This window comes from Aythya ferina, assembly GCF_964211825.1.
Source record: "Aythya ferina genome assembly, chromosome: 2".
NCBI lineage: Eukaryota > Metazoa > Chordata > Aves > Anseriformes > Anatidae > Aythya > Aythya ferina.
Genome location: NC_140297.1, coordinates 161,412,203 through 161,434,410, shown reverse-complemented (window position 1 = coordinate 161,434,410; position 22,208 = coordinate 161,412,203). Strand labels below are relative to the sequence as shown.

The window sequence follows — 22,208 nt, the reverse complement described above, 5'->3', positions numbered from 1 at the left end:
AAAGGGATACCGAGCCATGTTTCAACCTAGAGCTGTCATTTTTGAAAGCAGAGGTTTAAGATAACTACTCTTTACAAGATGACCGATCTATGTGGAGCATGAGCACGATTGTCTCGTATAAAGTTTAACAACAACAACAAAAAAAAAGTAGCGCAAAAGAATGAACCGGACACCTTAGATGTGAAACAACAGTATTTTTTCATTGGTTTCTGTGTTTTCTTCTCTGAAGCAACTATGAAAACACGAATGGTGCTGTGACTAAGCCTGCTTAAGAGTGCTGCAGTAAGGACGGTGAGGATATAAAGTTGGACTGTGAATACATGTACTTACTTTCTTGTTCTTCCACTACTTGTACACGAGTAATCAAAAATCATTCCAAATCTGAGGTTTTATTTTCAAAATAGATCCTCATTTCAAGAAAAAGTCTTCTGTACCCCTAGCCTATTTTTAATACACTAATAAAGAACTTACTTCTTCCACGTTTGCGAACCTCTTTCACCACTCTGATTTTAATACCAGCATCGCTTCCCTCCAACATTGTAGGTGTTATTTTAAATCAATTTGGCACAGATTCAGAAGTAGACTCCATCACTCGTTTTTGGTCATCTCCAGCCACGCTGTAATTTAGAGGCCCTCGAACAAGTGCATTGGTACCAGGTTTACGATCCAAGCCATCTTTGCATCATTTAAGCAATTGAACTCATCATGTAGAGAGTCTAAGTCACCAGGTGACATTTCATCCTCTCCCTTAACAGCTGGAACCGAAGAAGCCATTTGCACAGACAAGCCATCAATTTGCTCTTCCAGCAACTGACAGTTTTCTGCTTTCTTCTCTCCATTACCATCTTGGACAGTACTGATACCAGTGTCTGAAAATTAAGAAGGAGCTTAGTAGTGCATATAACTGCAGGATCAAAAAACACAGAAGGACATTATTCTGCATCCCTTCTTGTTGAAAGTACTGTGGAGAGAGTTACTCAGCACTGTCAGATCACTTCAGTAGTTTTATTCACCCTTTGACGCAACCACAGGAATACCTCCTTTTGGGCTGCTACCGTCTCATATGACTGTCGTGAAGTTATTTGCTGTATTCCCATTTCAGTGACTAAAGCAAACTAAAGTTTCCCCTCCTTCCCCCAGTTCCAGCAAATTTTTCTTTCGACTCTGCTGCAACAGGTGGGTAAATTACTATTTGTGAGAAATTTAAAAATTTATTTTTTTTTTTTTTTTACACACTTTCCTTCCCCACTTCTCCCTTCCCCACTATAGAATACACAAATGAGAATTAAAAGCTGAAATGAAATCCTTGCTACCGCCAAACCATCGTGGTGAAAGGTTTCAGCACTTTTTAGAAACAGTTCCAAATTATTGCTCATTCAGGACTTCGTTACCTATAGCAACAGCCTGTTTGTCTAAGCCGACCAAAGAAATTCAGTCCCAATTAACTCTAAAACTTACGTGTCCTTTTGAATTAACACAGAAAGCACGGAGACCTTTTTTTTTTTTTTCCTGCACACTATGTCCATTTATGACCACACAAGTTCCTGTACTACAACAACTCCAACACACCTTTATTTGTTGGCATGCCTTTGAGGTTCAGATATGGTGACGGAGATCCAGCAGCACAGGGTGGCCCTTTCCCACCAACATGGTTTGTCACAACAGTGACTGTGGCCGTCGCAATAGCGGCGACGTGCTACGCCTTCTCTCTTTAGTGATGCTGGAGTATTGGGCTCTCCAGGACGCTTGATCTTATTCTGAGGCCCAGCAACAAATTTATCTGCTTCATCTATCATCGTACCCTGAAAAGACTTTTTTTTTTTTTTTTTTAATATAAGTAAAAAACAATTGCTTCGTCAATTCACTACCAGAGTATTTGCCTCCGTGTTACAATTCAGTTACTTTTCAAATAATGATACAGCAGATAGCAAGACTTCTCCTACCTTCTCATCCTGTTTGAACAGACTGCCAAGTGTATGAAGAAGCCTTTTTGGTTGATCTGGATCAATCTCCCGAAGGGGTGAAGGCATCATTTTCAACTACTCCTGATGATTTCCCCTTTGAGCAACAGGAACGCCGTGAAGGCAGTCTGCAGCAGAACAAGGTATCTAAATTTAGTCTACCTTAAGACTAAGGAAATACAAGCCTCGCATGCTTCCATTTCCAGTGTTAGCATTTAAGATCTAGAAATCACTATTTCCTCCCTCTACAAAACAAAGGAAAAGCAAAAGGCAAATAAAGCCCCTCTTTCCTTTCACCATCACTATAAGAACATCTACTGCATCCTGTTGCACAGGAAAGCTCACCCATGAAACTGAATTTTCAAATTCCAAGCACGCACAACGTGTTTTGTGACAGAAGGCAGAAATTTCATTCTTTTCCTTCGGAATCTAGGGAAGGACGACTGACCCAAGAAACGATGCAAAGTCTACTTCCTCTCCCACACCGAGGACAGAAACACTACTTAGGTGAATTAAATAGCTGTACCAGAATATTAATAAATAATTGTGTCCATTTACCTTCATCCTGCCCCACGATATCCCTGTGTGTTTTCAGAAGATTGGTTCTCATTCCGGTTAGCTGATCTAGAAGATTGTGACAAGACATATCATATGCATTTCTGAATGCCCGTGGCTTCAAATCCTAGTTTTATAATAAAACAAGTAACTTTCAGTTAACCCGCGAGTTCTCACGCACAAAGAAATTGCTCTGTGGGCTGTACTACCGTTAACTACTAAAAAAAAAAACAAAACAAAAAAAAATTCCAAAACAACTTCAGACATTCTGAACGTATTCTGAAACAACTTTCTTTCCATCTCTCCGGAAAGAGCTTTCCTCCTATCTGTGACAAAGGAAAAAAAAAAAAAAAAAAAAAGTTGTGATCGCGGGAGTCGTTACACAAAGCCACACTCTGTGAATTCACTACTACAGTTAAGATCATTTTTAGTCAAAAATACCTCGGCAGCAATGCTATCACTGCAAACATAGCGTTGCCAAAAAAAAAAAAAAAAAAAGAAATTCAACTCAAGATATAGGAGAGGGCGAGCTAAAAGCACAAATAACATGACCGATGGAGGCTGCAACAACCACCTGGTAGATGGTTGTCCACAGCCCTCGGATTGCACGGTCGTCTTTCCTGACAAACGAATACTGGAAGAACAGAAAAGATACACCGTGTGTCCGCAAAAGCCTTCGGGGAGACTACTGAAAGGAAAACCAAACCAAAAAACTAGGAACAGCAAGTGGCGTATACGTCAGTTTTGTTAACAGAGCACCACTAATGTACCAGGAATTTCCACATTCTTCGCCCCTCCTCTACCTTGAAAATGTCACCCAATTCTGTCAGTGTCTTCACCATCAGCATTTATTTATTTATTTCGTTTTTCACGTGGACATCCGAGGAAAACATTGAGTACCCTGTCATCGAGGAAGAAGAGGAGAGGGGGGGAAAAAAAAAAAAAAAAAAAAAGAGAGATGAGGGGGGAAGAAGCACTGCCATTCCTTTCCTCGGTAACGCGAGCAAAAAGCTCAGGCGCTCAGCAACAACGTGCTTTGAAAGATAAAACACAGAAGAAACTGCACGTTATTTAGTCTCAGCTACAGAGTCACGTGTATTTGTACCTGCTCATTTGTTCATCTGCCAGTGTATTTTAGTACAAACGCTACAGAACATAGAAACCGCAAGGTTACTACTACCTTTTGTGACCGACGCGATCTTTGGCAGGAACAGCTATCGAAAAAGAACCAACAAAATCCCCTTCGTCGACAGCCATCCGAACCTTTATCGTCTAACAGCAGTCCTACAAACATCCCCTGGGATGCTCAACTCCTGAAACTTTCTGTTCAACTTGAGGCAGAACAAGCCCTTACCCTGGGCACCTTCACCCAGCTCTCCACTGCTAGCAGAGTAGCACCCTGATACTGTCCAGGACGCGCTGCAGCAGCCTACTCGCTTACGCGTATTTACTGCAGCCTGGTTCGAGACGCGCACAGAGGGACCCACGAAAAATCCACCCTTTCCTTCAGAGAAGTAAATACATACATACATACGGACGACACGGTAAGGAAGAAAAGCTGAACACACAGCATGCGGTCCTTTACCGTGGGGCAGATCCAGCATCAGCACAAGGAGCTTTGGGGCACGTGAGCGATCATCTACACCGGCCATCGCGACAAGCCAAACTCACGCACACGAGCCTCGACCTAAAAACACAGAACACATTAAGTTCCTTTATAGCTTATGGAAGTAACAACCAGCATCTTAGATGCAGTTGGATAGTTGGATTGCATCAGCTTAGGGACTGCCTCCTTCAAAACGCACAGGGGGGTGGGGAAACCAGTCTTGGAAACCTGTTGCCTAACAGGAAGGAGGCTGTTGTCTTCTCCTCCATAGGTGACGTTCTTCCAAGCATCGTCCTGCTCCTGGATTTTACCAGCCGCGACGGGATGGTCCTACCGGCGTGAGTCGGGAACGCTTCCCACGGGGTTTCTGTGACACTGAAGTAAGTTTTCCGCAGGTACAAGTAACGCAGCACGAGACGGCAAGGAAGCTAAGGCACCGTCTGCAGCACAGCACGTGTGCGATATTGGGCCTGAGGGGACCAGTCAAAGCCTGCAGTAATCGCTGAACAGGTGGGCAAGCAGGGAGCCCTACGGGAAACAAAGCTCACGTTCTGCAAAGCTCTTTTCCCGTCAAGAAGACGGCCTTTTCTATTCAGCGCATTTACTGAACTTTAGGCTACTTCCCATTCGCTTTGGCAAGTTAGCCTTTGCGTAAGCCAAGAGGTTTTAAACTGCCAAGCACCACTGATGGTTCTTGTTCTCCAACAACAGGGAATTTCAATCAGGGCACTCGTTAACAGGAAAGCCTGGCTCTGTTTCACACAAATCACGTACCTAAACCACGGAGACAGGAGTCTGCAGGAAGAACTCTTTAAAAGGTGAACTTAAAGAGAAGGATACTACTCATTTTTCCACAACTTCTGCAAGGACTGCGGCAAAAAAAGGCTGAACCAGGGACGTCTCTATCATCATCCCCTCTAGAATTCAGCAACTCCATACAGTTATGGGGCAAATACCACAGCTGCAGCGCAAGACAAACAAAGACCTCGAAGGTCACGTTTCTGCCTGCGTACCGAGTTCCGCTGGGAAGACCCCCCACCTCTGGAAAGACCCCCAGCCGCTCAACTCCCAAGCGACGTTGCCATGGCCAGTGCTTACGCAGAGTTTTGCTCTCTCGCTGCTCAGTACAGGCCCAAGGCCTCCTTTGTTGCACACAGTTCAAGCAAAACTCTTGGGACATAACCAAGAGACAGACAGACAGACAGACAGAAATTGCCTCTCACGTCTGTCCTCACTGACCGCAACCAGCGTCCTGGAAAGCCCCGCAAGCACCGGTCTATTCCTAGGACAACTCCGAAAGCTGAGGCGGGACAAAGTTTAGCCTCTCGTACCAAAGACTGAGCAACAGACAGAGCCTGACAGGCCAGTTCATTCTAGGTCTAAGAGGCTACTACGACTCGGCAGGCACTACGTGCCTTCCTTCCCTTTGCGCTTCCCAGCGCCGAGCAGCTCGCGCTTCCGCAAATTCAATGAAGCCTTTGAGCCGGGGCTGCAGGAAGCTTACGAGCACGCCTTGATTCCACCCCGAGGTCGCTGCGACTTACCTGGGCAGTCGGGACGGACGGGCTGCTCTCTCTCCTGAGAACCCTGCGACCGCAGCACGCCAGCTGCGGCTTTCCTCGCTTTACCCGGTGCGCCACCTTCGCTCGGCAACAAACCCCGCACGGGTCCTAGCGGCGGGGAGCTGCTTCTGCCCCGGTGAACCGCAGCACAAGGAGAGAGCCGGCTGTCAGGACGCAGGGAGAGGAAAGCCTCCGAGGCGCGGCGCGGCGCAGCCCAACGATCAAGCGCAGCGAGGACCCGCGCCCGGCCTCAACACCCCCCGCCCCTCCCGGCCCGACGCTCCGAGGAGGCACCCCCGGAGGCTCTCGCTCGCCTCACCGCCGGCAACCGCGCTCGCCGCCAGCGGCAACCTGCGCCTCCCGGCGCGCACGGCCCGGCCCCGGCCCGGCCCCGGCCCGGCCGCGCAGCCCGGAGCCCACGTGGCCGCCCGGCAGCGCAGAACTACAGCTCCCAGCATGCCTCGGGACGGAGCACTCCAGCCAATCCAGAGGGGCGTCGGCCACGCGCACGCAACGGCACCTCCTCCTGCTGCCCTCTCTGCCCCCCCCCGCCGCCGCAGCCGCCCCCCTCTCCCCTGTCCCCTCTCCCCCAGCCCCCCGAAGCCGCCCCAGCTCCTCTCGTGCTCCGAGCATCTCCAGCATTTCAGGAACTGGAACCCTGGAACCGCTGACGTCTGGCACGTGTCAGAAACGTGGCAGGAGACGTACTCTGCTGTCGCAAGGCACTTGCAAAGCCGGCCCGACAGCTGAAGCAGACTCACACAGTCCACCGAGCAACTCGGGGCCCCCACTGCTGTCCACTCACCCTCATGCTTCGTTCAAGCTTCCGTGCCTACGCCCTGAGCTACAAGAAACAAAGAGAGAAGGTCACATCCACAATGGATACGCAAACAGTGCGGCACATGCAGAGGACTCAAACACAGAGACCAGAGCCAGACAAATAAAACAAACAAACAAACAAACTGAAGTCCACAAATGCCACAAGGCCATGAATGCATAGCAGCCCCGGCAGGGGTAATGGCAGACATACCCTTTGCAGATGAAAAAGGTGACCCCGCTCAGTCTCTTGGTAATACTGCACCAACACGGTCAAGCCTCTTGTAGCATGTCATCAAGCTGGTTTTAGTCCTCTGGAGAGTTACACAAGTGGGTTGATTCATCTAGAGATTAAAATACAGATCAAACACAGGAGCGTATCCCACCATCCCAAAAAAAAAGTGAGCCAGCAACCTCTGCTACATATCCCTCTATGAAGTGAATTCCAAGCCCTTAGAATTCCAGAAATCCATAGACTCCAGCCTGCCTAGAGAACCCGGCAACTGACTGAAGGAAAAACAAAGCACTTACCCCCAAAGAGCAGCCCAGGCAGAAGGAGCTCTCTGACGGCATACTTGGGGCTCATATACCTTTTGGTCCCACCCAGCACCCAAACCCAATCACCTGGGAAAGGGGAGGGGCAAAGCACATGAAAGTAGAAAGAGGAGGAGCAGCAGCTGTGGTTTATTTACTTATTTATAAGGCTTAGCTCAACAGCATGCAGAGGGCAGACAGGAGAACTGGGGTGTTTCTAGAAGCAACAATCCCCATGCTTTCGCTGCAGCTTTGAATATTGAAAGGACAACACAACCAAGCAAGTAACTGAAGCTTTTTCAGCTCGAATTAGCTCAAACTTTTATTTACGCAGTGATTCAAAGATCGAAGCCGAAATTCCTTTAAGTGGTATATTCTTTATTGCAGCGCTGGATGCACGGGGGATCTCTCCACCTATCGTGCATACCCAAAGCAAAAAGCAGTCTTGAATTTATACAATCAATCTATCAATATTCTACAAGCACCTATACATATGCATTACCTATCCCCGCCTTCCCTCGCTTCTCATGCTAATTAGCCTTTTGGCACCTTGCGCCTGCGTAGAGCCTTCCAAGAATTGTGGGCAGGGGTCTTTGGGACGTGGGCAGGGGTCTTTGGGAGGAAGACCCCGAGTCTTCCTCACAGTGTACTTTTCACCTTTGGTCAGGAATCTGCTGAATTGGCATGTTTCTTAATTGCGAGAGCTGGTTGTTGCCAATTCTTCCGTTTGTTGTATCTTTATAATGAATTCCAATGTCCAGTTTTGAGATTTATAGTCCTTACGTTTGTTTCTCTGTCCGTCTGCCGCTTCCTTATCATGAGTTTCAGTGTCTTGTTTCGAGATATACAGTCCATGTCTGGGGATTGTCCTTGCCTCCCCAATGCCTCCCCAATACCTCCTTAATCAATCCCCCCTTTTCTTTTCCCATGCAAATTCTTTTGCATCAGATACTTTCATTATTTACAGTAACACAACAAAGCAGGCATCTAAACAACATGCACACAAATATTCCTAACACTACTAATGCGATTAGAGCAATGAACACTTGTTTCAACCATTGAAAATTGGGCAACCAGGAGGTTAACTTATTCCATATTTCACTAAAACTCCACGAAAGATCATCTTTACTGATATCATGTAGGACCCTTGTCTGCTTCCATATTTCTTCCAGGTCGGTAGAGATCCTTCCACTCTGATCTACACACACACAACAACTTGTGTTTATTACTGTACAGACTCCCCCTTGAGCGGCCAGTAACAAGTCTAGGGCCATCCGATTTTGTAATACTACCTGTGATAAACTAGATATCTCTTCTTGTTGAGCCTTTATAGCATCCAGAGTTTTGTTTTCTAACTTCTCTATAATTGCAGAAATATTAACTATTGCCTTTTCCAATTCACTCACTCCTAACCATGGGATAAACCATCAAACAAAACTATGAAAAGGGGTGTGTCTCTCTATCAATGGATTGTTAATTTTTCGTCTGATTCTCCGCATATGATTTCTCAAGTAGGCTCGAGGCACTACATCATGTACTGTCATATTGGGGACTACCGCTCCAAGAGTGCAAGTTCCCTTCCAATTCTCGGGCAAGACCTTACAGGCTGTATCATTGCATAGCCAATACCACCCTTTTCCTTCTGGAACCGTCCAGCTGGTTGAATTTACCCAGCCGCTAGTCATACTAATATCAATTGTTCAATTACAAGATGTCTGATTTCCCACATAAGTAGTATCCGTATTTATACAATGCTGTTTTCCTATACCCTTAGGCGGGTTACACCTTTGTACACATACATAATAGGATTCTAACGGCATGAAGCTACTCACTTCTAGTTCCAAAACTTCTTAATATTTTCGACCCCAAGATGTGTCTTCCCACAAATTAGTCCAAGATAAGTTTGCAGGCAAGGGAATCCCGATTAACGATACACCCTTATTCCCATGCTGTGGCAGATGGGTGCATACCCAACAGTTCGTCTTATTAGTTACTTGAGAAATTGTTTGTATTAAGGTCAGGTGTAAGTTCTCATCCCAAGTTGCCCACCCCGAATCCGAGAACCGCACCCCTGCAATCATTAGGATCTGGAAAACCGTAATTTTGTTGGTCCAATTGGAGTGGTGGTCTATATCCTCGCCGGGACCTTCTTCACCCTTGAATTGTGGATCCAAGCTGCTTGCTTCTTAATCTTAATGGCGGTGTGTGTTGTCAGTAATACTTGGTATGGTCCCATCCACTTTCCTTCCATTTTTCCTGTAGGGGTTGTCCTGAAAAAGTCTATATATATATATATATATATATAATTCCCGAGCTTAAAGGGGTGGATTGGTTGATCCAACCCTCTAGCCCTGGTCCCTAAAACAAATTTATGTACTTTATTTAATTGTTTAAGCATATAAATATTCTGATCCTAACTGTGTTAGGTCCTCTCCACTAAATAGAAATTGCTATGGCCTTCCATATAAGATTTTGAAGGGACTCAAATTCCCTTTTATTCTAGGTTTAACTCTAATTCCAAGTAATGCTAAAGGGAGGGATTGAGGCCATGACAAATTAGCTTCTTATCCAATTTTAGCTATTTATTGTTTAATTAAATGGTTCATTTTTTCTACCTGTCCACTTGCCTGTGGTCTATAAGGAGTATGCAGTTGCCAATCTATCTTTAGAATCTTACTTATCTGTTCTACCACTTGTGCACAAAAATGTGAAACTCTATCAGAAGACATTGCTACTAGAATCCCAAAGCATGGTATTATTTCATTTAACAAGACTTTAACCACTTCTCTTGCTTTGTTTGTTCGACAGGGAAAGGTTTCAGGCCTTCCTGAAAACGTGTCAGTCAGAACCAGTAATAATGATATCCCCCTTTTCTAGGGAGTTCTGAAAAATCAATTTGCCACTGTTGCCCCGAATAATTTCCTTTACCGATTATTCCAAATTTTATTCTATTCTTGGTATTGGGGTTATTGTGTAAGCAAATGCTACATTGTTGAGTTACTTGTTTTATCATATCGTCCCACTAATGTCTGACTCAGGCTCTTATGCAGTGTGCCAGCTCCCCAATGCGTTTTATTGTGTTCTGTAAGAACTATGGGCCATGTCAAACTAGAGGGTATTACTATGTGGTTATCTTTTAAATATACTCATCCATCTGGTTTCATTTTACCTTTCAAATCTTCAATTAATTTTAAGTCTTCTTTTGTATAATTTGGATATAGTTTGGATTTTACCGTCTGGTATCAAAGACAATGCCTTCACCTCAGTTATTTCAGCTGCCTGCTTAGCCTCTGCCAATTGATTTCCAATTTCAAAATCGGTGTTCCCCTTTTGGTGTCCCTGACAATGCATGATAGCTACCTTTTCTGGTTGTTTTACAGCCTCTAACAATTTTAAAATTTCTTCAGCATACTTTGTGTTTTCACTGAGCGGTCAGCAATCCATGTTCTTTCCAAATTGCTCCATGAGCATGTACCACGCCGAATGTATATTTAGAATCTGTCCAAATATTTACCCTTTTTCCCGCTGCCAGTTCCAATGCTCCCATGAGAGCAACTATCTCCGCCTTTTGAGCTGATGTTCCAGGGGGTAAAGGCTTAGACTCGATTACCTGCTGAGTAGTTGTTATAGCATATCCAGCTTTACGTTGTCTTTGCATAACAAAACTGCTCCCATCCGTGAACCAAGTTTCTTCCGCATCTTCCATGGGCTCCTCCTTAAGGTCTGGTCGGCTGGAATACACAGTCTCTATAGTTTCTAAACAATCGTGAATCACAGGTTGTGCTGGAGCATCACTAAGAAAAGAGGCTAGATTCACAATATTAGTTATCACAATTTCCACGTTGTCCTGTTCTACCAATATTGCTTGATATTTCAAAATCATCAATTCTTGTTTAAGTTGTTTAAAGACTTTTTGTGCTTCTCCAGTCCAGACTAACTTTGACTGGTTAATCTTTATCAATTCACATAGAGGCTTTACCAATAGTCCATAATTATAAATCCAAAGGCGACACCAACCTGTCATTCCTAAAAAGCTTTGTAGCTCCTTTACCATTTGAGGTTCTGGAGTCTGGCAAATGACTTCCTTATGTTCAGTTCCTAGTTCTCGTTGTCCTTTCGAAATTTCAAATCCCAGATAGGTCACACTTTGTTGAGCCAGCTGGACTTTCTGTCAAGAGACTTGATATCCATTTAAACCCAGAAAATTAAGACGACTTATAGTCCATTGAATACAACTCCCTTTAGTCTCAGTAGCTATTAAGAGATCATCTACATATTGTAACAAAGCACCTTCAGTGTCCGGAGGCATCCATGTTTCGAGTTCCCTTGCTAATTGGTTTCCAAAAATAGTGGGGCTATTCTTGAATCCTTGAGGTAGTAATGTCCACGTAAGCTGCGTCTTTCTGCCTGAATCGGGATTTTCCCATTCAAAGGCGAATAGGTTTTGGCTTTCTGTGGCTAAGCCTAGGCAGAAGAAGGCATCTTTTAAATCCAGTACGGTAAACCAGACTTGACTATTCTTTAACTTAGTCATCAAAGTATAAGGGTTTGCCACTACTGGATGTATTTCCTCAGTGATTTTATTTATGGCCCTCAAATCCTGAACTAGCCTATAGCTTTTTCATCTGCCTTTTTAATTGGCAATATGGGTGCATTGTATTCTGATTCGCATTCAATCAATAATCTATACTGTAAAAATTTATTAATTATCTCTTTAATTCCTTTCCTATATTCTATCCTCAAAGGATATTACTTAACCTTAATGGGTTTCTCTCCTGGCTTTAATTTAATAATTATTAAGGTCACATTTTTAGCTCTTTCAGGGGTTTCAGTAGCCCATACTCCTGGACATACTTTATCTGTGATCTCTAAAGGTATTTCACTTTTAGGGTCAGTTTGTATTAGTGCCAAGCTTAACACATTTGTTAGTTGTTCTTCTCCTATACTTAATTCCATTTTCCCTTTTTCAAAGACAATTTCTGCTCCTACTTGCTCTAATAAATCTCTACCTAAGAGTGCCCATGAGGAGCTAGGCATATATAAAAATCTGTGTATGCCCCATTGTTTCCCTAACTTGTACTTCAAAGGTTCACAAAAATAAGCCTTTTCGGTTACACCTTGTCCTGGTTTCAGTTAGAACAGAGTTAATTTTCTTCCTAGTAGCTGGTAGAATGCTATGTTTTGGCTTAGGATGAGAAGAGTGCTGATAACACCCTGATGTTTTAATTGTTGCAGAGCAGTGCTTATACCAAGCCAAGGACATCTCAGCTTCTTGCTCTGTCCTGCCAGTGGGCAGGCTGAGGGTGCAGTAAGAGCTGAGAGGGGACAGACCCAGGACAGCTGACCCAAACTAGCCAAAGGGGTATTCCATACCATCTGACGTCATGCTAAACAATATATAGGGGTGGCTAGCCGGGGGCCGGACTGCTCGGGGTTAGGCTGGGCATCGATCAGCGGGTGGTGAGCAATTGCATTGTGCATCACTTGTTTGTACACATTATTAGTAGTAGTACTATTATCATCATCATCATCATATTATTATTATTATTATTATTATTTTGTCTTATTAAACTGTCTTTATCTCAACTCACAGGCTTCACTTTCCATTTCTCTCCCCCGTCCCAGAGAGGGAGGGGGAGGGTGAGCGAACAGCTGCGTGGTGTCCAGCTGCCGGCCGGGTTAAACCAGAACACACCTTTTACCCTAACATAATAATTCTGTGAAGGCATTAATGCTTGATTTAGAACTGAATACATTGCCCCATATCAATATGAAATTTCACTTCCATTCCTCCCCTAGCTTCATTATAACCAGTGGAGGATCCGCTAGGGTAGATTCCCCAGGTCCCCATTATTCCTGTTGAAATCAGGGGTCAATTACCCTAGGAAAAGGCTAGTCAATTTGTCCTCCGAAGCCAGGTCCAAACCGTTTTGTTTTATTTATTTATTTATTTATTTATTTTCATTACATTTCAGAGTTGGTCCAAAAATTCCATAGGGGTTTCTTTTAGACCTTGTTGGAAGCATATTCTCAATTCCCAATTCATCCAGGTTTTAGTATTTACTTAACCGTTCATAATTTTCAGGATGATTCGGGTCTTAGTGGGGGTCGGTCAGGGGAATGCAATTGTCCACAGTTCCCTGAGCGGGTCCCATCGGCAATCTGAGCTCGCACATGAACTCAGGTTGTTTTAAGAGTTAACCGCTTTTCTCTCGGACCGATCATGGTCCCTTTGCCCTAAAGGGCTAACACCCATGATTTTAAGATCTCTGCCTCGGGCAGAGGCAGAACTATTAACATTCCTACATCCTCTTTCCCTGCTCATTCAACTTCAAACACCTTTAACACTTTCAACAACCCTTTTAACACTTCCTTTATCTTTCTCCAGCCTGTACTTCTCTAATGCCAACATCAAAGGCTCAGTCAGGGGCCAACTTAATTCTGTACCTTTTCCCACCAAGATGCTGAAACATCAGTATACAACATTTCATCCTGTTCTGCTTCTCAAAAAACCAACATTAACTGTAACAAAATATTATAGTTTAAAGTTCCATTTAGGGGCCACTTTTCTCCACATTCCAGCTTATAAAGCGGCCACCACTGATTACAATATTTCATCAATGTTTTCCTGTTCACACTTCCACCGGCAGATCCTCCAATATCCTTCCAGTGACTTAAAACACATCCTAACACACTTTTCTTTAAAATTTCACTGCTTGTTTGCCCCCCCATTTTCCAGTTTACAGTTTCAGAATACACATGTTACTTGCAAAAGCGTATCACAAAACGTATCACTCACAAAAATACGGGCACGCATTATCTTTCAGTAGCGATGTCACAAAACTACTATTACCAGCAATATTGCCAACATCACAATAACAATAGTCAGAGTCAAATTCCACATGCGATAAGTCAGAAAACCGAACTGTGTAACACCGTAACGATATCTCTCTTATAACAATGCCACGAACCTACTATTACCACCAGAAAAATAGCCAAAATCACAGTAACAATAACCAAAGTTAAATACCATACTCCATGAGTCAGAAAACCGAAATAGACAACACAATTCCAGATGGACCTTAAAGCGAGCTCTTTCCTTAAGGTCCCCAAATATACTTATGGTGCTTACCACAAAGTATATACCAAACACTGCCTCGCAGAAGATCACCTTCTGACTTACAGACAGTTCCAGATACAGATGGACCCCAAGGTCCCCAGATATACTTGTGGTACTAACCACAAAGTATATACCAAATACTGTCCTGCAGAAGTCACCTTCCGACTTACTGGACAGTCCCAGATGACCGGTCTACCAGAAAACCAAACCAGAATAAAGAATATACTCACTTACAATGATGGGGTCCTTGTCTGCCTCCGCAGTGATCCGGTGAGTCGAGGAGTCCCTCCGGGAAATCCCGGGGGTACCCTAGGGAGTCCTGTCCCCAGCGGGTCCTGCGGTCCGGCAGAGAGGTCGTCCCCGTACGGGCCACCAGATTGATTCAAAGATCGAAGCCGAAATTCCTTTAAGTGGTATATTCTTTATTGCAGCGCTGGATGCACGGGGGATCTCTCCACCTATCGTGCATACCCAAAGCAAAAAGCAGTCTTGAATTTATACAATCAATCTATCAATATTCTACAAGCACCTATACATATGCATTACCTATCCCCGCCTTCCCTCGCTTCTCATGCTAATTAGCCTTTTGGCACCTTGCGCCTGCGTAGAGCCTTCCAAGAATTGTGGGCAGGGGTCTTTGGGACGTGGGCAGGGGTCTTTGGGAGGAAGACCCCGAGTCTTCCTCACAGTGTACTTTTCACCTTTGGTCAGGAATCTGCTGAATTGGCATGTTTCTTAATTGCGAGAGCTGGTTGTTGCCAATTCTTCCGTTTGTTGTATCTTTATAATGAATTCCAATGTCCAGTTTTGAGATTTATAGTCCTTACGTTTGTTTCTCTGTCCGTCTGCCGCTTCCTTATCATGAGTTTCAGTGTCTTGTTTCAAGATATACAGTCCATGTCTGGGGATTGTCCTTGCCTCCCCAATGCCTCCCCAATACCTCCTTAATCAGCAGAAAGAAAAATCTAGGAGCAGAACAGATTATACGCCAACAAAATCAATTCCGTTCCACTCGCAGCAAAAATCACTTCCTTCAGCAGGCTATCTGAGAACCAAAAGGCTATGCTGATGGGTCAAAACACACTACAGGACACTGGGGCCGGGCCCTCCGCTGCACCCACTTAAAACCCATCCCTACACTCACCAAGGTGCAACCCCAACCCGAACACAGACGCAGCATTTCAGCCTCAACACAGTTTCCAGAACTGCTGGAAAGCAAGCTTCATCCTCAGCGAGGCGTGCTCAGGCTGCACAGGAGGGGGCTTCGGGCACCTCTTTGCCTACCGAAGAAGACCGCCATCAGCACCTGCTTTGTTCCGATCCTAAAGGCTAACATCACAGCCCACGTCGCCTGGGACACCTGATAAACAGAAGAGAAAGCAGCCATACCGTTTTCAAGCCGTCCCTGCACGTGTCGCTCCTCGATGATCTGCAACCTCCTCTCAAATCCTCAACCGCTTCTGTGGAGAGCCTGCCATGGCACCTGCAAAGCAAGACCCTTCGCAGTCACCTCGTGCTACTTGGCAGTTCTGCTCCAATCCAGCTCACAAACAGCCCGCCCTTCCCGTGCTGCTCTTCAGAGTGCAGCTTGGCCCCTCTGAGCCTGTGCGACACACCTGTGAAACAAAAAGAAAAGCATAGGCTGAAGCAGCATCCAAAGCCACAGCACAGCTGGGACAGTTACTCTCATCTGCTCCCTAACCTCTGCTCCCTCACCTGCCCTCGAGGCAGATGCTTCCATCTGCTCTCTTAGGCCAGCTACAACACCCCTGAAATATCAACAGGATTTTTACTGTACTTTGTGCAGTTAAGTAACTGCAGTGACAACTGCACCCCTAAAGTACCTGCTACATCTGTTCATCGCTCACCTTGCCAAAAGCAGCTCCGGTCAAGTCCCGCGTTGTACACTGTGTTTCAGCTTTAACAAATGAAAACGGTCACAAGATAATCATTCAGCTGCCAGCATTAGCACCCATCCCTCAACAACACAAAGGGACCCCGTTTACAATATTATCATTTCAAAACAGCAGCCCCCATACCTCAGCACACCTCAGAAGTAGACCAAGCCAGTCACCGAGCTGCCTACGGAGCGCTGAACAGTTCCGGAAGGAGCTCTTTCCTGTGACAGGTTCCTCCAAAGGTTTACACTCCACTGGGGACAGGAGAGAAATAAAAATAAAAGTTTCAAAAACCCCTTATCTGTAAGCTTTCAAGATTCCACAGACCTCCTCCTCAAGCACACCGTTCAAGCACTATGCGAGCAGCTGCTCGCAAGCAGCTCAACTCTTCCCCCCCACACACACATCTGACAAACACCACAGAGATGACTGTGCCTGCTGCCCTTCAGTACGTGCGCAGAGGCAGACCAGATGTCTTCGCCAACACAGTCCGGACAATGTATTAGCACACCCATGCACTGCCACGTTAGCTGTCATCACTAACTGCCAGGCAGGACAGCTCCAGACCAAACACATACACACACAGCCACGCCACAAACACTACAAACAAAACACACAACACAAGGCGCAAGAAAAAGTGACCCCCGGAGGGAAGCCCTATGGCAACAGCAAGTCACAACAGGTGCTCTGCACCAGACCCAAGGAGAGACTCAAATGTCACGACACGCGACTGGAAGACACTGCCAGAACTGGGGTGATGGAGGCCTAAAAAGCCTTCCTTCAAGACAAGAGACCAGAAGGATGGGGACTGAAAACCCCATATGATTCAAAGATTGAAGCCGAAATTCCTTTAAGCGGTATATTCTTTATTGCAGCGCTGGATGCACGGGGGGATCTCTCCACCTATCGTGCATACCCAAAGCAGAAAGCAGTCTTGAATTTATACGATCAATCTATCAATATTCTACCGGCGCCTATACATATTCATTGCCTACCCCCGCCTTCCCTCGCTTCTCATGCTAATTAGCCTTTTGGCACCTTGCGCCTGAGTAGAGCCTCCCAAGAACTGTGGGCAGGGGCCTTTGGGACGTGGGCAGGGGTCTTTGGGAGGAAGACCCCGAGTCTTCCTCACATTGTACTTTTCACCTTTGGTCAGGAATCCGCTGAGTTGGCATGTTTCTTAATCGCAAGAGCTGGCTGTTGCTAATTCTTCCCTTTGTTGTGTCTTTATAATGAATTCCAACGTCCAGTTTTGAGATTTATAGTCCTTACATTTGTTTCTCTGTCCGTCTGCCGCTTCCTTATCGTGAGTTCCGGTGTCTTGTTTCGAGATATACAGTCCTTGTCTGGGGACTGTCCTTGCCTCCCCAATACCTCCTTAATCACATAAGACGACGCTTAGGAAATCAATTCCCAAGCAAGAGCTCCTGATGCGGCCCAGATGACTTCCACAAGAGCGAGGATGGAAACAGATGCGATCTCAAACCGAATATGATGCACGAGACCTGAAACAGAACTGCACTTCAAGCAGCGACTGCAAGACGAGAAGTGCTCGGATCAGAGCCACGATGACAGAACAAGCACTGAGGCCCTTCAGCACCGCTACCAAGTCCCCTGTCTGGTCAGTCCAGTGTCAAAAGCTAGAAGGATATCAAGACCCGAGAAGCACAGAACAGACATTGCAGAAGCAACACTACAGGACAGACGAACAGAAGGAAACTGTCCTGCCTGGCGCACGCACTCACGCTACAAAATAATCCCGCTGCTTCTATTAGCCTGGTGACCCGGCCACAAGCAGCCTGAACGTGACCCAGCCTGAACCACCCTCGCAGCGGCACCAAGTATTTTCAGCCAGCTGGCTCCACGCTGCTCTGGCTCCCAGCTCCCATTAGCCACCCCAGATATGCAAATACCAGGTGCCCCCCAACTTAGCTCTCAGGTTGCTGCATGGTAAATTCCCTCCGCCTCAAGAAATACACAGGCACTGGTCGTCATCTTAGTCAATTGCCAGGCTCATCATCAGCTGCAAAAACAGAGTACCAGCATTCACTAGCATGCCGGTCATGATGCCCACCTTCTCCACAACGCTGACTACTGCTGATGCAACATACAACTATGCTCACCTGTTCCTCTCCAAATCCAAGCTCCAACAGTGCAACCAGTATCATCCACACCACCTGGGAAAACAAAGGGATTAAATGATCGTTGCGTTCACAACACGTCACCCAATGGTGTGTTTTTTTGTTGTTGTTGTTGTTTTTGTTATTGTTGTTTTTTGTGTGTGTGTTTCCTGTATTTATTTATTTTTTAGTCTGCTTTAGCTCAACGGCATGCAGAGTGCAGACAAGAAAACTGGGGTGTTTCTAGAAGCAACAATCCCCACGCTTTTGCTGTAGCTTTGAATATTAAAAGGACAATACGACCCAGCAAGTAACTGGAACTTTCTTACCTGGAATTAGCTCAAACTTTTCTTCACGCTGAAAGAAAAATCTAGGAGCAGAACAGATTATACACCAACAAAATTGAGTCCATTTCATCCCCAGAAAAAAAAATCACATGCTCTCATCCCCTCCTGTACCTCAGCCGCTTGCCTACCCCACGTGGCACACGCTTCCATCTGTTCTCTTTACCCACTTATAGCACCTCTAAAAGGCAAACTGGAATTTTACTCTATTGGCTGTAGGAAAATAACTGCAGTGACAACCGCACCCCAAACTGAGCCAGCAGCCCCTACTAAACATCCCTCTACTAAGTGAATTCCAAGCACTTAAAATCCAGAAATCCATAGACTCCAGCCTGCCTAAACAACCCTGCAACGGACAGAAGGAAAAACAAAGCACTGTCCCCAAAAGAGCAGCCCAGGCAGAAGGAGCTCTCTGATGGCATGCCTGGGGCTCATATAGCATTTAGCCCCGCCCAGCACCCAAACCCAATCACCTGGGAAAGGGGAGGGGCAAAGCACATGAAAGTAGGAAGAGAGCAAAAGGAGCAGCTGTGTTTTGTTTTGTTTTCCTTTCCTTTGTTTTTTAAAATCTGTTTTATCTCAAAAACATTCAGAGAGCAGACAAGAGACCTGTGGTGTTTCTAGAAGCAAAAATCCCCTTTTGCTTTTGCTGCAGCTTTTAATGTTGAACTGATAACGGCACCAAGCAAGTAACTGAAACTTCTTCAACTGGAATTAGTTTAAACACGCTCACCGTCATCTGCAAACACAGAGAACCAGCATTCACTAGCCCTAACCCTAACCCCAACCCTCACCCTAAACTCTAACCCTAGCCCCAGCCCTAGTCCCTAAACCCAACCCTGGTTCCCGAGAACTTCATTTCCAGGCATGCTCTGGGCGCTCAACATGGCCTCCCGGAGGTCCGGAGTCCCAGAACTACATTTCCCGGCATGCTCCGGGCACCCAACATGGCCTCCCGGAAGTTCGGAGTCCCAGAACTACATCTCCCGGCATGCTCCGGGCAGTCAACACGGCCTACCGGAAGCCTGGTGCCGGAAAACTACACCTACCAGAATTCCCTGGACAGCCAGCACGGCCAATCAGAGGCCGAGCTTTCGAGAACTACATTTAACAGCACTCACTGTAACCCTAGCCCTTCCCGCCCTTACACAAAAAAGCCTCAAGCCCTATCCCTAAACATCCTCGAAACCCCTACGGACCTAACCCAAACTATTTACCACACTAAACCCCTGAAGTCCTATGCCTAAAACCCCTAACCCAATAAATTAAGACGCTCAAATCCCAAACCCGCAAAATTGAGATGCTCAAATCCCAAACCCAAAAAAATAGGACGCTCAAATCCCAAACCCCCTTCCAAAAAAGAAAAAGAAAAATCAAGAAAAAAAAAAAATCAAACAAAACAAAAACAACAAAAGGGGTAGATCTGGTGGCATCTGCCCTGTAACCCTGCAAAAATCACGAGGGACCTAGAACAACAAAGCAAACGCACAAAATAACATTGACGTCCTATCCATAAATGTGCTATAACAATTAATCACCTCCAAAGAGCTTCAAGCAATAAATGCACATACTACTAGATCGGTTTCCTCTAAAAGATCGTACCAGACCCTGACCCACCAAAAGAACCCTGCATGTAGCTAACAGAAGCATCAACAAAGCACTGACCCCAAAGAGCAGCCCGGGCAGAAGGAGCTCTCTGATGCCGTGCCTGGGGCTCCTATACCATTTGGCCCTGCCCAGCACCCAAACCCAATCACCTGGGAAAGAGGAGGGGGCAAACCACAAGAAAGAGAGCAGGAGCAGCAGCAGCTGTGTTCTTTTATTTATTTATTTATTTGTTTTTTTTTGTGCCTATCCCTAGTTTACAGCATGCAGAGTGCAGACAAAAGAACTGGGGTGTTTCTAGAAGCAAAATTTACCGTATTTATGCCTCAGCTTCGAACATAGAAAGGACAATACAACCAAGAAAGTAAATGAAATATTTTCCACGGGAATTAGCTCAAACTTTAGTGTTAGGTCAGAGCTTGGACTCAATGATCTTGAGGTCTCTTCCAACCTAGAAGATCTGTGATTCTGTGTGATTTACATATGAAGAAAAATCTAGGAGCGTAGGAAATTACACATCAAAAAAAACAACGACGTAATAAGCAACGCGCATGCACGGCCCCACGGCCGCCTGCAGTACTCGTTTTCCACCAGCAGGAGGCGGCAGAGGGCGCCCCCGGGCCCCACCGCGCATGCGCCCCCCTCGGCCGCCTGCAGTACTCGTTCTCCACCAGCAGGTGGCGGCAGAGGGCGCCCCCGGGCCCCACCGCGCATGCGCGCCCCCCGGACGCCTGCAGTACTCGCTTCCCACCAGCAGGTGGCGGCAGAGGGCGCACGCGGGCGACACCGCGCATGCGCGCCCCCCGGCTGCCTGCAGTACCCCTTTCCCAACAGCAGGTGGCGGCAGAGGGCGCCACCGGACCCCACCGCGCAAGCGCGTTCCCCTGCCGCCTGCAGTACCCCTTTCCCAACAGCAGGTGGCGGCAGAGGGCGCCCGCGGGTGCCAACGCGCATGCGCGTCCCCCGGCCGCCTGCAGTACCCGTTTCCCAACAGCAGGTGGCGGCAGAGGGCGCCACCGGACCCCACGGCGCATGCGCGTCCCCCGGCCGCCTGCAGTACCCGTTTCCCAACAGCAGGTGGCGGCAGAGGGCGCCACCGGACCCCACGGCGCATGCGCGTCCCCCGGCCGCCTGCAGTACCCCTTTACCACCAGCAGGTGGCGGCAGAGGGCGCCCGCGGGTGCCAACGCGCATGCACGTCCCCCGGCCGCCTGCAGTATTCGTTTTGCACCAGCAGGTGGCGGCAGAGGGCGCCACCGGACCCCACCGCCCATGCGCGTCCCCCGGCCGCCTGCAGAACTCGCTTCCCACCAGCAGGTGGCGGCAGAGGGCGCCCGCGGGCGTCACCGCGCTATGCGCGCCCCCCGACCGCCTGCAGTACTCGTTTTCCACCAGCAGATGGCGGCAGAGGGTGCCCACGGGCGTCATGGCGCATTCGTGGCGCCCGGCCGCCTGCAGTACTCGCTTCCCACCAGCAGGTGGCGGTAGAGGGCGCACGTGGGCGTCACCGCGCATGCGCGCCCTTCGGCTGCCTGCAGTACCCCTTTACCACCAGCAGGTGGCGGCAGGGGGCGCCACCGGACCCCCACCGCGCATGCGCGCCCCCCGGACGCCTGCAGTACTCGTTTTCCACCAGCAGGTGGCGGCAGAGGGCGCCCGCGGGAGTCACCGCGCTATGCGCGCCCCTCGGCCGCCTGCAGTACCCGAATAACAGCAGCAGGTGGCGGCAGAGGGCGCCCGCCGGTGCCACCGCGCATGCGCGCCCCTCGGCAGCCTGCAGTACCCGATTAAAACCAGCAGGTGGCGGCAGAGGGCGCCCGCGGGTGCCAACGCACATGCGCGTCCCCCGGACGCCTGCAGTACCCGATTAAAACCAGCAGGTGGCGGCAGAGGGCGCCCGCGGGCGTCACCGCGCATGCGCGGCCCCCGGCCGCCTGCAGTACCCGATTAAAACCAGCAGGTGGCGGCAGAGGGCGCCCGCGGGCATCACCGCGCATGCGCGCCCCTCGGCCGCCTGCAGTACCCGATTAAAACCAGCAGGTGGCGGCAGAGGGCGCCCGCGGGCGTCACTGCGCATGCGCGCCCCC

The 22,208-nt window shown here is 47.4% G+C and overlaps 2 long non-coding RNA genes across 2 annotated transcripts in view; both read right to left on the bottom strand.

The window, feature by feature from the left end:
• Nucleotides 1-471: 471 nt before the first annotated feature.
• LOC311431705 overlaps nt 472-22,208 on the bottom strand; it is a 33,663-nt gene continuing 11,926 nt past the window's right edge. The window contains exons 5-6 of the long non-coding RNA XR_014689587.1: nt 1,944-2,089; nt 472-869 (exon numbers count right to left, since the gene is read on the bottom strand). This is a non-coding gene — a long non-coding RNA (uncharacterized lncRNA). The remainder of the gene's footprint in view (nt 870-1,943; nt 2,090-22,208) is intronic.
• On the bottom strand, nt 6,304-19,323 carry LOC311431708. The gene is made up of 8 exons (XR_014689590.1): nt 18,502-19,323; nt 18,176-18,229; nt 16,194-18,075; nt 16,023-16,072; nt 15,544-15,637; nt 15,299-15,434; nt 6,715-6,844; nt 6,304-6,528 (listed from the first exon to the last, which is right to left on the bottom strand). It is a non-coding gene; the product is annotated as an uncharacterized lncRNA (long non-coding RNA).